The sequence below is a fragment of the Hyperoodon ampullatus genome, assembly GCF_949752795.1.
Source record: "Hyperoodon ampullatus genome assembly, chromosome: 15".
Classification (NCBI taxonomy): domain Eukaryota; kingdom Metazoa; phylum Chordata; class Mammalia; order Artiodactyla; family Ziphiidae; genus Hyperoodon; species Hyperoodon ampullatus.
Window position 1 is genome coordinate 35,460,924 of NC_136928.1, and position 13,300 is coordinate 35,474,223.

A 13,300-nucleotide genomic window follows, 5' to 3' on the forward strand; every position below is an offset into this window, starting at 1 on the left:
CAAAAGCTGATAATGGTGATAATCTGGAGGTATCAACAAAATTCATAAATTCTAAAATTGATCAAGAAAAAGATGCAACACAAGTCTCCAATATCAGAAATAAAAGAGAAGTTATCACTGTAAATCCTACAGACATTAAAAGGATAATAAGATAATATTACAAAAATCTGTACCAAAAAATCTGACAACTTAAAGTGGGTAAATTTCTTGAAAAACGCAATTTACCAAAGTCAACACAGATTAAGTGGAAAATACTAATAGACCTATGTCTATTAAAGAAATTAAATATATTGTCAAAAACTTGTCATAACAGAGAACTCTAGATCCAGATGGTTTCACTGGTGGATTCTATCAAACAATCATTGAAGAAATAACACTAACCTAACAAAAATTCTTATAGGAAATAGAGAAGAAGGGAATAACTTCCTATTTGCTTGTGAGACCATCATAACCCTGATCTTAAAACCTGACAAGACATTACAAGAAAAGAAAGTTATCTACCAACACCTTTCATGAACACAGAGTCAGAATACTTGAAAAATTGGTTATTGACTCCGACAATATATAACAGGAATAGTATACCATGACCATCCAAGAAGGGTCTAGCCCAAGAATGCAAGGTTGGTTTAAGACTCAAAAGCCAATCACTATAACCACATTAACAGAATAAAGGAGACAAAAAAGTCATTTCCATATATGAATAAAAAGCATTTGTTAAAGTACATCACCCATTTATTAAAACACCCTTAGCAAACTAGGAATAGGAAGGAATTTCCTCAATTTCATAAAAGGCAGCTACGAAAACCTACAACTGATACCACACTTAATGATCATGTTACCAAGTCCAAGCTCATACTGCTCACTGCATGACAGGCCAATAAATTGAGAGATGAAGTATTGGGGCAAGGAATAGTGACTTTATTTGGAAAGCCAGCAGACCAAGAAGATGGCAGACTAGTGTCCCAGAGAACCATCTTATCCGAGTTAGAGTTCAGGCTTTTTTCATACTAAAAGGGTAGAGGGTATGGCTGGTTGTTTAAAACTTCTTAGTGCTGGTCAGACCCCAGAGGGGTTGTGATAAACCTCTGTTCTTGCAGCTGTCCATGTAAGTCTGGTCACAATATTCCTGTAAACCTCCAGCAAGACATGTTATTCTCTGTTATGCAACTTTTTAATCTCTATATGAATGGCTTTGAGAATGGGATATCATATATATTTCAGGCCATAGACAACATTCTTTTACAAAGGTACAGAGCCAGCATGACTAAGCACAGGCAACAGAGCACAAAGATTAGTCAGGTTTGTTCTCCTCTGTTACAGTCACACATTGAATGCTTTCCTTCTAAAATTGGGAATAAGAAGTTCCCACCTTTCCAACTTCTATTCAAATTGTAATGGAGGTCCTAGCTATTGCAGTAAGGCAAGGAAAAAAAAAAGATTGGGAAGAAAGAAGTAAAACTGTCTCTGCATATATTTTTTAAAATTATGCTTTCCAATTTATTTTACCAGGGTTGTGAGTAAAATAAATGGAATTGTTTAAAAGTTCTTGAGTTCAAATGAACTTTCCCTTTGAGCTAGAGTTTTTAGTTTCTTAGGAGTTACATGATAGGTTATTCTAATTACACTTGTATAGCTAAACCTAGGCAAAATTGTGAGATAATAGACATATATTTTAGTGCCTTTCTATCTTTTAGAGCTTTAAGCATATCTTTCATCCATTCTAATACCTCCTTGTGTGTCCTAACCACCTAGCATCCAGAGGCAGTACACCCTCCTAGTCTCTCTTCAATAGTATCTAACGCTTCAAAATCAATTTCTGGGAGAAATAAAGAACAAAGAGAGGCAAAATTAAAGCCTTTGAAAGATAATATAGGAAAACATCTTCAAGCAACAGAGTATAGAAGGACTTCTTAAAGCATAAAACGTCAAACACAGAGAAAAAAGTTGAAATGTAAACTACATTAAAATTAAGGATTTTTGATCATCAAAAGATATCATAGAGTACAAAGACAAGTGACAAACTAGAAGATATTTGTAGCATGTTACTAAGATCTAATATGTAGAATATATAAGAGCAGCTACAAATCAGTAAGAAAATGGCAAAATATTCAATAGATAAAAGGGCAAGAGACTTGACCAAATCTTTCACAAAAGAAACTTAAATGGCCCATAAACACATGAAAACATGTTCAACCTAATCAGTTATCAAGAAAACGCAACTGTAATGAGATACCATTTCATACCCATCAGACTGACAAAAATTTAAAAATTGACAATACGGTATGTTGAGCATTTGTATTACTAGGAACTCAGCTGTGCTGGTGGGAGTATAAATGAGCACAAAAACTTTGAAAAACAGTTTGCCATTACCTGATAAAGATGGAACACTTTACAGCCCAGGAATTCCACTCCTAGTTATATACCCCAGTAACTCTTCCTCATGTTCATCAGGAGATATACAGAGAGCATTCATGGAAGTATTGTTAGTAATAACCCTTGTATTAGTCAAGAGCAACAGAACTAATAGGAGATACATATATACATATATATATATGTATATATGTATCGTATATACATATATATATGTATATATGTATATATATACATATATACATACACACACAGATGTAATTTAAGTAATTGGCTCATGCCATTGTGGAGGCTTGGCAAGTCCAAAATCTGATGGGGAAGCCAACATGCTGGAGCCTCAGGAAATAGCTGCAATTTGAGTCCAAAGACAGTCTGCTGGCGAACCAGGAAGAGCCAATGTTGCAGATCAAGTGCAATCTGCTTGCAGATTTCCCTCTTGCTCAGAGGAGGTCAGTCTTTTGTTCTGTTCAGGCTTTCAACTGATTGAATGAGATCTACTCATATTATGAAGGACACTCTGCTTTACTCAAAGTCCAACAATTTAAATTTAAATCTCATCCCAAAACACCCACACAGAAACATCTAAATATCTGGGCACAATGGCCCAGCCAAGTTAACACAAAAATTAACCATCACAGCCCCAAAGTAGAAACAATCTAGATGTCCATCAGTGGTAGACTAGATGAATAAATTATGGCTTACACATACAATAAATACTAAATTACTATTATGGTAAGCAGAATTCTAAGTTGGCCCCCCATAATCTCTACCCCTGATGTTATACTCTGTATAATCTCTACTTGAATGCAGGCAGAATATATGACTTGCTTCTAAGAAATAGAACATGACAAAGGTCATGGGATGTTCCTCTCTTGATTAGATTATGTTGTATGGCAAGGTAATGGAATATCACCCCCATGATTGCTTGCCTTGGAGAAGCAAGCTGCCATGAGTTCTAAGGCAAGAAAATGAATTCTGTCAACAACCTGAATGAAGTTGAAAGTAGATCCTTCCCCAGTTAAGCCTCCAGATGAGAATGAAGCCTGGCTGACATTTTGACTGCAACCTGTAAGACCCTGAGGAAAGGACCAAGTTAAGTCACACCTTAGACTCTTGACCCTGTGGAAACTGAGATAATAAATGATGTTTTAAGCCACTAGATTTGTGGCAATTTGTTACACAGCATATAAAACTATTGCAACTGTACAGAAATAAAAGTCAACAAATTACAGCTATACGTATCACGATAGATTAATCTTATAAACATAATGTTGAGTTATGAAGAATATAGACAGTATAATTCCATTTGCATGATGTTTGAAACAGATTAAACCCAACCAATGTGTAATTTAGGAAGGCACACATAAAGGGTAAAATTATAAAGAAAAGCATAGGAAAAAACTCACAGAAGTGGGAGAGTAGGTTATGTAGGTTACTTCTGGAAGAGAGTACAGGACCCATACAGAGCTTCTAAAATATTATCAATGTTCTATTTCATAACAGGAGCTCACTTTATAATTACATATACACTTTTCTGTATGTATACTATATATTTAAAAATGAAGCTAGTATAATATTAAAAACAATTTAGTCTATAAAATATACAAAGAACATTCCTATATTTATGGCCAGCTCCCCTCCAGCCCTCCAGCCCAATCCCCTCTCCTCATGGTGGAGTGATTTGAGGTCAGAAAAACCTAAATTCAAATCTTAATTTTGTCACTTCCTTGCTGTATGATCTTAATGCAGAGCCATAAGATCAATATCCAGACTCTAGACTTTCCAGATGAAAGGGCTATAAGAGAACAATAATTGAAAAATCATTACCTTGTTTAATGAAAAAATAAATATAAAATCAGCAATTATGGGTTCTAGCTATATACATAAACACTATGTGTATATTTTTAATTAAAAAAAATTAGTGATCAACCAACAGTGTAGAGAGACTGGTACCCATATGTTGCTGACAGCATTATAAATTGATACAGTCTTTCAGTGGATTAGGTTTAACCATGTTAGAAAAATGAAATGAGATACTAAAATATTGCCATTCTTTGACTCTGGATTTCTACTTTGGGAAATTTAAGGTTATTTAAGAAAATAATCTCAAAAAGTCAGAATCAAGCCAATGTGTACAATAATGTTTAAGGTAGAAATATTTATGAAAACAAAACTTAAAGCAATTCATATTCCTTATTCATTGTACATTATAAAAGTAGAACGCACTGACAATAAGAATAATGTGATAAATATATGCCTTGTATTGGTATATAGATATTTTATTTTATTTTTTTAATACATCTTTATTGAAGTATAATTGCTTCACAATGCTGTGTTAGTTTCTGTTGTACAACAAAGTGAATCAGCCATATGCATACACATGTCCCCATATCCCCTCCCTCTTGAGCCTCCCTCCCACCCTCCCTATCCCACCCCTCTAGGTGGTCACAAAGCACCGAGCTGATCTCCCTGTGCTATGCTGCTGCTTCCCACTAGCTATCTATTTTACATTTGGTAGTGTATATATGTCAGTGCTACTCTCTCACTTCGTCCCAGCTTCTCCCTCCCCCACTGTGTCCTCAAGTCCATTCTCTATGTCTACATCTTTATTCCTGCCCTGCCACTAGGTTCATCAGCACCATTTTATTTATTTTTTTTAGATTCCAAGTATATGGATATTTTAAGCAACATCAAAGGAACAACCAGAACTAAACATACATTTACATATTGTCTATATGATTTAAAATATCTGCAGAAGCACTGAAAGTATCAGGGATAGTTAAAACAATATAAATAGTTGTGTTAGGTTGATGGGAAAGTTGAAGTGATTATGATTTTTACAATAAGTGGGTAATGTAATCTGAAGGAATACATTTAATAATGGAATTTCAGGCAGTGTTATAGACAGATGGTGAAGCTATTTGTGCAGGAGGTGGGGGTGGTAGGGGAAAGGGGGACCTAAAATTTCACCACATGGAAAGTTTCTATAATCAGAGAGTTTTCTCTGGGCTGTGCAGGCGATGGCCCCAAAAGGGGAGAATCATACAGAACATTTCTCAAAGGGAAAAAACTGGAAGAACCATACTTGGGAAAATGTTATTGTAAGTTAATTTCTCTTTAGGGTGTAAACTGTTTTCTTTTCCTTTGGTTCTTTTACTTATTTTTTTCTAAAGCAATTGCTACTTAATAATTTACTTAAGTGTATGAGAGACTCACAGCTTTCCAAGGTGAGTCTGAATCCTGTGTGCCTTGGTCTGGCTAATTTGTTTCATTTTAACATTGAGAGATGTCTGAAAAGTGTATCAGTGGAAGAACATAATCAATCATTCATAGACTGGTATTCAGTTACTTTATGACAGCCACATAAATGTGATTCTGTTGTGAGTCTTATCTCAATAAGTAATTTTAGTAAATTAAGTAGTTTAGTAAATTAAAGCCAAAAAACAGATGAAGTGCCATTCCCAACCACAGGCATAAAAGAAGGCCAGGGAGCCAGAGGAGAGGGTTTCATGGCTATTGCAGCTTTCAAATTAGAGGGGATTAGAAATAGGGAAGAAGGCACGACCTCCTTGATCTGAATCAATAAAGTATAGGTGTTCTGCTTAGAGAGAAAGTGACTGCAGATAAAAGTGTTATAAATCCAAGAGCTTTATGACTTCAACACTTCTCTCAGTTTCTCCAGTTATAAAATTAAATGAGAAATAACTCCCTCTTTCTGCCATCCCTCTGTACCCGCACCATTCATACATCTGGAACATATTGTGACTGTAGGTTAGAGAAATCAATGATTTTTTTTTTTCTTCAGAGCACTATGTACAGAAGTTGTCCCTGCCGTCAAGTGGCTTATTACACTTTAATCGAGAATACCCGGTCCGGAGGAAGATGGCGGAAGAGTAAGACGCGGAGATCATCTTCCTCCCCACAGATACATCAGAAATTCATCTACACGTGGAACAACTCCTACAGAACACCTACTGAACGCTGACAGAAGACCTCAGACCCCCCAAAAGGCAAGAAACTCCCCACATGCCTGGGTAGGGCAAAAGAAAAAAGAATAAACAGAGACAAAAGGATAGGGACGGGACCTGCACCAGTGGGAGGGAGCCGTGAAGGAGGAAAGGTTTCCACACACTAGAAGCCCCTTCGCGGGCGGAGACTGCGGGTGGCGGAGGGGGAAAGCTTCGGAGTAGCCGAGGAGAGCACAGCAACAGGGGTGTGGAGGGCAAGGCGGAGAGATTCCCGCACAGAGGATCGGTGCCCTCAGGCACACACCAGCCCGAGAGGTTTGTCTGCTCGGCCGCCGGGGCGGGCGGGGCTGGGAGCTGAGGCTCGGGTATCGAGTTTCGGTCGGAGCGCAGGGAGAGGACTGGGGCTGGCGGCAGGAAGAGCCTGAAGGGGTTGGTGCGCCGCGGCTAGCCCGGAGGGAGTCCGGGGAAAAAGTCTGGAGCTGCCGAAGAGGCAAGAGACTTTTTCTTCCCTTTTGTTTCCTGGTGTGCGAGGAGAGGGCATTAAGAGCGCTGCTTAAAGAAGCTCCAGAGACGGGCGCGAGCCGCGGCTGAAGGCGCGGACCCCGGAGACGGGCGTGGGACGCTGGGGCTGCTGCTGCCGCCGCCGCCGCCACAAGGCCTGTGTGCGAGCGCAGGTCACTGTTCACCCCCTCTTCTGGGGAGCCTGTGCAGCCCGCCACTGCTGGGGTCCCGGGACCCAGGGACGGCTTCCCCGGGAAAGCGCACAGAGCGCCTCGGGCTGGTGCAACGTCACGCCGGCCTCTGCCGCCACAGGCCCGCCCCGCACTGCGTGCCCCTCCTTCCCCTCGGCCTGAGTGAGCCAGAGCCCCCGAATCAGCGGCTCCTTTAAACCCATCCTGTCTGAGCGAAGAACGGACGCCCTCCGGCGACCTATGCGCAGAGGCAGGGCCAGGTCCAAGGCTGAGACCCGGGAGCTGTGAGAGCAGAGAAGACACAGGGAAATCTCTCTGTGCAGCCTCGGAGGCAGCGGATTAAAGCTCCACGGTCCGCTTGATGTGCCTTGCGTCTGTGGAGTGCATGAATGGACAGCGAATCATCCCAAATTGAGGAGGCGGACTTTGAGGACAAGATTTAAGATTTTTTCCCCTTTTCCTCTTTTTACAACGAATTATCGAAAATTAAGGAGGTGGACTTTTTCAGACTTTTCACCCTTTTCCTCTTTTTACAACGAATTATCCCAAACTGAGGAGGAGGACTTTGAGAGCAAGATTTTTGATTTTTTTCCCCCTGTTCTCTTTTTGTGAATGCGTATGTGTATGCTTCTGTGTGAGATTTTTTCTATATAGCTTTGCTTCCACCATAGGTACCAGGGTTCTATCCGTCCTTTTTTTGTTTTGTTTTTTTGTTTTTTTTAATAATTATTTTTTTATTTTTAATAACGCTATTATATTTTATACTTTATTCTATTTTACTTTATCTTCTCTCTTTTTTCCTGCCTTCCCTTCCTCCCTCCCTCCCTCCGCCCCTTTCTTTCTTTCCTTCCTCCCTCGCTCCCTCCCTCCTGTCTGTCTTTCTTTCTTTCTTTCTTTCCTTCCTTCCTTCCTCCCTCCCTCCCTTCTTCCTTTCACTCTTTCTTTTTCTTTCCTCCCTCCCTCCCTCCCTCCTTTCTTTCTTTCTTTCCATCCTTCCTCCCTGCCTCCCTCCTTTCTTTCTTTCTTCCTTCCTTCCTTCCTTTCTTTCCTTCTTCCTTTCTTTCTCTCTTTCTTTCTTCTACTAATTCTTTCTTTCTACGTTTTCTCCCTTTTATTCTGAGCCGGGTAGATGAAAGGCTTTTGGTGCCGCAGCCAGGAGTCAGTGCTGTAGCTCTGAAGTGGGAGAGCCAACTTCAGGACACGGGTCCACAAGAGACCTCCCAGCTCCACATAATATCAAGCAGCGAAAATCTCCCAGAGATCTCCATCTCAACACCAGCACCCAGCTTCAGTGAAGAACCAGCAAGCTACAGTGCTGGTCACCCTATGCCAAGCAACTAGCAAGACAGGAACACAACCCCACCCATTAGCAGAGAGGCTGCCTAAAAACATAATAAGGCCACAGGTACCTCAAAACACACCACCAGACGTGGACCTGTCCACCAGAAAGACAAGATCGAGCCTCAACCACCAGAACACAGGCACTAGTCCCCCCCACCAGGAAGCCTACACAACCTACTGAAACAACCTTAGCCACTGGGGACAGACACCAAAAACAACGGGAACCACGAATCTGCAGCCTGCAAAAAGGAGACCCCAAACACAGTAAGATAAGCAAAATGAGAAGACAGAAAAACACACAGCAGGTGAAGGAGCAAGATAAAAACCTACCAGACCTAACAAATGAAGAGGTAATAGGCAGTCTACCTGAAAAAGAATTCAGAATAATGATAGTAAAGATGATCCAAGATTCTATTTCCAAGATCCAAAATCTTGGAAATAGAATAGACAAAATGCAAGAAACAGTTAACAAGGACCTAGCAGAACTAAAGATGAATCAAGCAACGATTAAAAACACAATAAATGAAATGAAAAATACTCTAGATGGGATCAATAGCAGAATAACTGAGGCAGAAGAACGGATAAGTGAGGTGGAAGACAAAATAGTGGAAATAACTGATGCAGAGCAAAATAAAAAAGAATGAAAAGAACAGAGGACAGTCTCAGAGACCTCTGGGACAACACTAAACGCACCAACATTTGAATTATAGGGGTTCCAGAAGAAGAAGAGAAAAAGAAAGGGACTGAGAAAATATTTGAAGAGATTATAGTTGAAAACTTCCCTAATATAGGAAAGGAAATAGTTAATCAAGTCCAGGAGGCACAAAGAGTCCCATACAGAATAAATCCAAGGAGAAATACGCCAAGACACATATTAATCAAACTGTCAAAAATTAAACACAAAAATCATATTAAAAGCAGCAAGGGAAAAACAACAAATAACACACAAGGGAATCCCCATCATGTTAACAGCTGATCTCTCAGCAGAAACTCTACAAGCCAGAAGGGAGTGGCAGGACATAATTAAAGTGATGAAGGAGAAAAACCTGCAACCAAGATTACTCTACCCAGCAAGGATCTCATTCAGATTTGATGGAGAAATTAAAACGTTTACAGACAAGAAAAAGCTGAGAGAGTTCAGCACCACCAAACCAGCTTAACAACAAATGCTAAAGGAACTTCTCTAGGCAAGAAACACAACAGAAGGAAAATACCTACAATAACGAACCCAAAACAATTAAGGAAATGGGAATAGGAACATACATATCAATAATTACCTTAGGGGCTTCCCTGGTGGCACAGTGGCTGAGAGTCTGCCTGCCGATGTAAAGGACACGGGTTCGTGCCCTGGTCCGGGAAGATCCCACATGCCACGGAGCGGCTGGGCCCGTGAGCCATGGCCGCTGAGCCTGCACGTCCGGAGCCTGTGCTCCGCAACGGGAGAGGCCACAGCAGTGAGAGGCCTGCATACTGCAAAAAAAAAAAAAAAAAAAAAATTACCTTAAATGTAAATGGACTAAATGCTCCCACCAAAAGACACAGATTGGCTGAATGGATACAAAAATAAGACCCATATATATGCTGTCTACAAGAGACCCACTTCAGACCTAGAGACACATACAGATTGAAAGTAAGGGGATGGAAAAAGATATTCCATGCAAATGGAAATCAAAAGAAAGCTGGAGTAGCAATTCTTATATCAGACAAAATAGACTTTAAAATAAAGACTATTAGAAGAGACAAAGAAGGACACTACATAATGATAAAGGGATCAATCCAAGAAGAAGATATAACAATTGTAAATATTTATGCACCCAACATAGGAGCACCTCAATACATAAGGCAAATACTAACAGCCATAAAAAGGGAAATCGACAGTAACATACTCATAGTAGGGGACTTTAACACCCCACTTTCACCAATGGACAGATCATCCAAAATGAAAATAAATAAGGAAACACAACCTTTAAATGATACATTAAACAAGATGGACTTAATTGGTATTTATAGGACATTCCATCCAAAAAGAACAGAATACACATTTTTCTCAAGTGCTCATGGAACATTCTCCAGGATAGATCATATCTTGGGTCACAAATCAAGCCTTGGTAAATTTAAGAAAATGGAAATTTTATCAAGTATCTTTTCTGACCACAATGCTATGAGACTAGACATCAATTACAGGAAAAGATCTGTAAAAAATACAAACACATGGAGGCTAAACAATACACTACTCAATAACGAAGTAATCACTGAAGAAATCAAAGAGGAAATAAAAAAATACCTAGAAACAAACGACAATGGAGACACGATGACCCAAAACCTATGGGACGCAGCAAAAGCAGTTCTAAGGGGGAAGTTTATAGCAATACAATCCCACCTTAAGAAACAGGAAACATCTCGAGTAAACAACCTGACCCTGCACCTAAAGCAATTAGAGAAAGAAGAACAAAAAACCCCCAAAGGTAGCAGAAGGAAAGAAATCATAAAGATCAGATCAGAAAGAAATGAAAAAGAAATGAAGGAAACGATAGCAAAGATCAATAAAACTAAAAACTGGTTCTTTGAGAAGATAAACAAAATTGATAAACCATTCCCAGACTCATCAAGAAAAAAAGGGAGAAGACTCAAATCAATAGAATTAGAAATGAAAAAGGAGAAGTAACAACTGACACTGCAGAAATACAAAAGATCATGAGAGATTACTACAAGCAACTCTATGCCAATAAAATGGACAACCTGGAAGAAATGGACAAATTATTAGAAATGCACAACCTGCCAAGACTGAATCAGGAAGAAATAGAAAATATGAATAGACCAATCACAAGCACTGAAATTGAAACTGTGATTAAAAATCTTCCAACAAACAAAAGCCCAGGACCAGATGGCTTCACAGGCGAATTCTATCAAACACTTAGAGAAGAGCTAACACCTATCCTTCTCAAACTCTTCCAAAATATAGCAGAGGGAGAAGCACTCCCAAACTCATTCTACGAGGCCACCATCACCTTGATACCAAAACCAGGCAAGGATGTCACAAAGAAAGAAAACTACAGGCCAATATCACTGATGAACATAGATGCAAAAATCCTCAACAAAATACTAGCAAACAGAATCCAACAGCACATTAAAAGGATCATACACCATGATCAAGTGGGGTTTATTCCAGGAATGCAAGGATTCTTCAATATACGCAAATCAATCAATGTGATACACCATATTAACAAATTGAAGGAGAAAAACCATATGATCATCTCAATAGATGCAGAGAAAGCTTTCGACAAAATTCAACACCCATTTATGATAAAAACCCTGCAGAAAGTAGGCATAGAGGGAACTTTCCTCAACCTAATAAAGGCCATATATGACAAACCCCCACAGCCAACATCGTCCTCAATGGTGAAAAACTGAAACCATTTCCACTAAGATCAGGAACAAGACAAGGCTGCCAACTCTCACCACTCTTATTCAACCTAGTTTTGGAAGTTTTAGCCATAGCAATCAGAGAAGAAAAGGAAATAAAAGGAATCCAAATTGGAAAAGAAGAAGTAAAGCTGTCACTGTTTGCAGATGACATGATACTATACATAGAGAATCCTAAAGATGCTACCAGAAAACTACTAGAGCTAATCAATGAATTTGGTAAAGTAGCAGGATACAAAATCAATGCACAGAAATCTCTGGCATTCCTGTACACTAATGATGAAAAATCTGAAAGTGAAATCAAGAAAACACTCCCATTTACCATTGCAACAAAAAGAATAAAATATCTAGGAATAAACCTACCTATGGAGACAAAAGACCTGTATGCAGAAAATTATAAGACACTGATGAAAGAAATTAAAGATGATACAAATAGATGGAGAGATATACCATGCTCCTGGATTGGAAGAATCAATATTGTGAAAATGACTCTACTACCCAAAGCAATCTACAGATTCAATGCAATCCCTATCAAACTACCACTGGCATTTTTCACAGAACTAGAACAAAAACTGTCAAAATTTGTTTGGAAAAACAAAAGACCCCGAATAGCCAAAGCAATCTTGAGAACGAAAAACGGAGCTGGAGGAATCAGGTTCCCTGACTTCAGACTATACTACAAAGCTACAGTAATCAAGACAGTGTGGTACTGGCACAAAACCAGAAAGATAGATCAATGGAACAGGATAGAAAGCCCAGAGATAAACCCATGCACATATGGTCAACTTATCTTTGATAAAGGAGGCAGGAATGTACAGTGGAGAAAGGACAACCTCTTCAATAAGTGGTGCTGGGAAAACTGGACAGGGACATGTAAAAGTATGAGATTAGATCATTCCCTAACACCATACACAAAAATAAGCTCAAAATGGATTAAAGACCTAAATGTAAGGCCAGAAACTATCAAACTCTTAGAGGAAAACATAGGCAGAACACTCTATGACATAAATCACAGCAAGATCCTTTTCGACCCACCTCCTAGAGAAATGGAACTAAAAACAAAGATAAACAAATGGGACCTAATGAAACTTCAAAGCTTTTGCACAGCTAAGGAAACCATAAACAAGACCAAAAGACAACCCTCAGAATGGGAGAAAATATTTGCAAATGAAGCAACTGACAAAGGATTAATCTCCAAAATTTACAAGCAGCTCATGCAGCTCAATAGCAAAAAAACAAACAAGCCAATCCAAAAATGGGCAGAAGACTTAAATAGGCATTTCTCCAAAGAAGATATACAGACTGCCAACAAACACATGAAAGAATGCTCAACATCATTAATCATTAGAGAAATGCAAATCAAAACTACAATGAGATATCATCTCACACCAGTCAGAATGGCCATCATCAAGAAATCTAGAAACAATAAATGCTGGAGAGGGTGTGGAGAAAAGGGAACACTCTTGCACTGCTGGTGGGAATGTGAATTGGTACAGCCACTATGGA

At 39.3% G+C, this 13,300-nt stretch overlaps 1 protein-coding gene across 1 annotated transcript in view; it reads left to right on the forward strand.

Annotated features, from left to right (window-relative positions):
* Positions 1–6,257, forward strand: part of LOC307064263 (uncharacterized protein) — a 105,419-nt gene extending 99,162 nt beyond the window's left edge. Inside the window, exon 5 of the mRNA XM_079720741.1 lies at positions 6,176–6,257. The gene's annotated coding sequence lies outside the window, so the exon portion shown is untranslated. The remainder of the gene's footprint in view (positions 1–6,175) is intronic.
* The last annotated feature ends 7,043 nt before the right edge of the window (positions 6,258–13,300 follow it).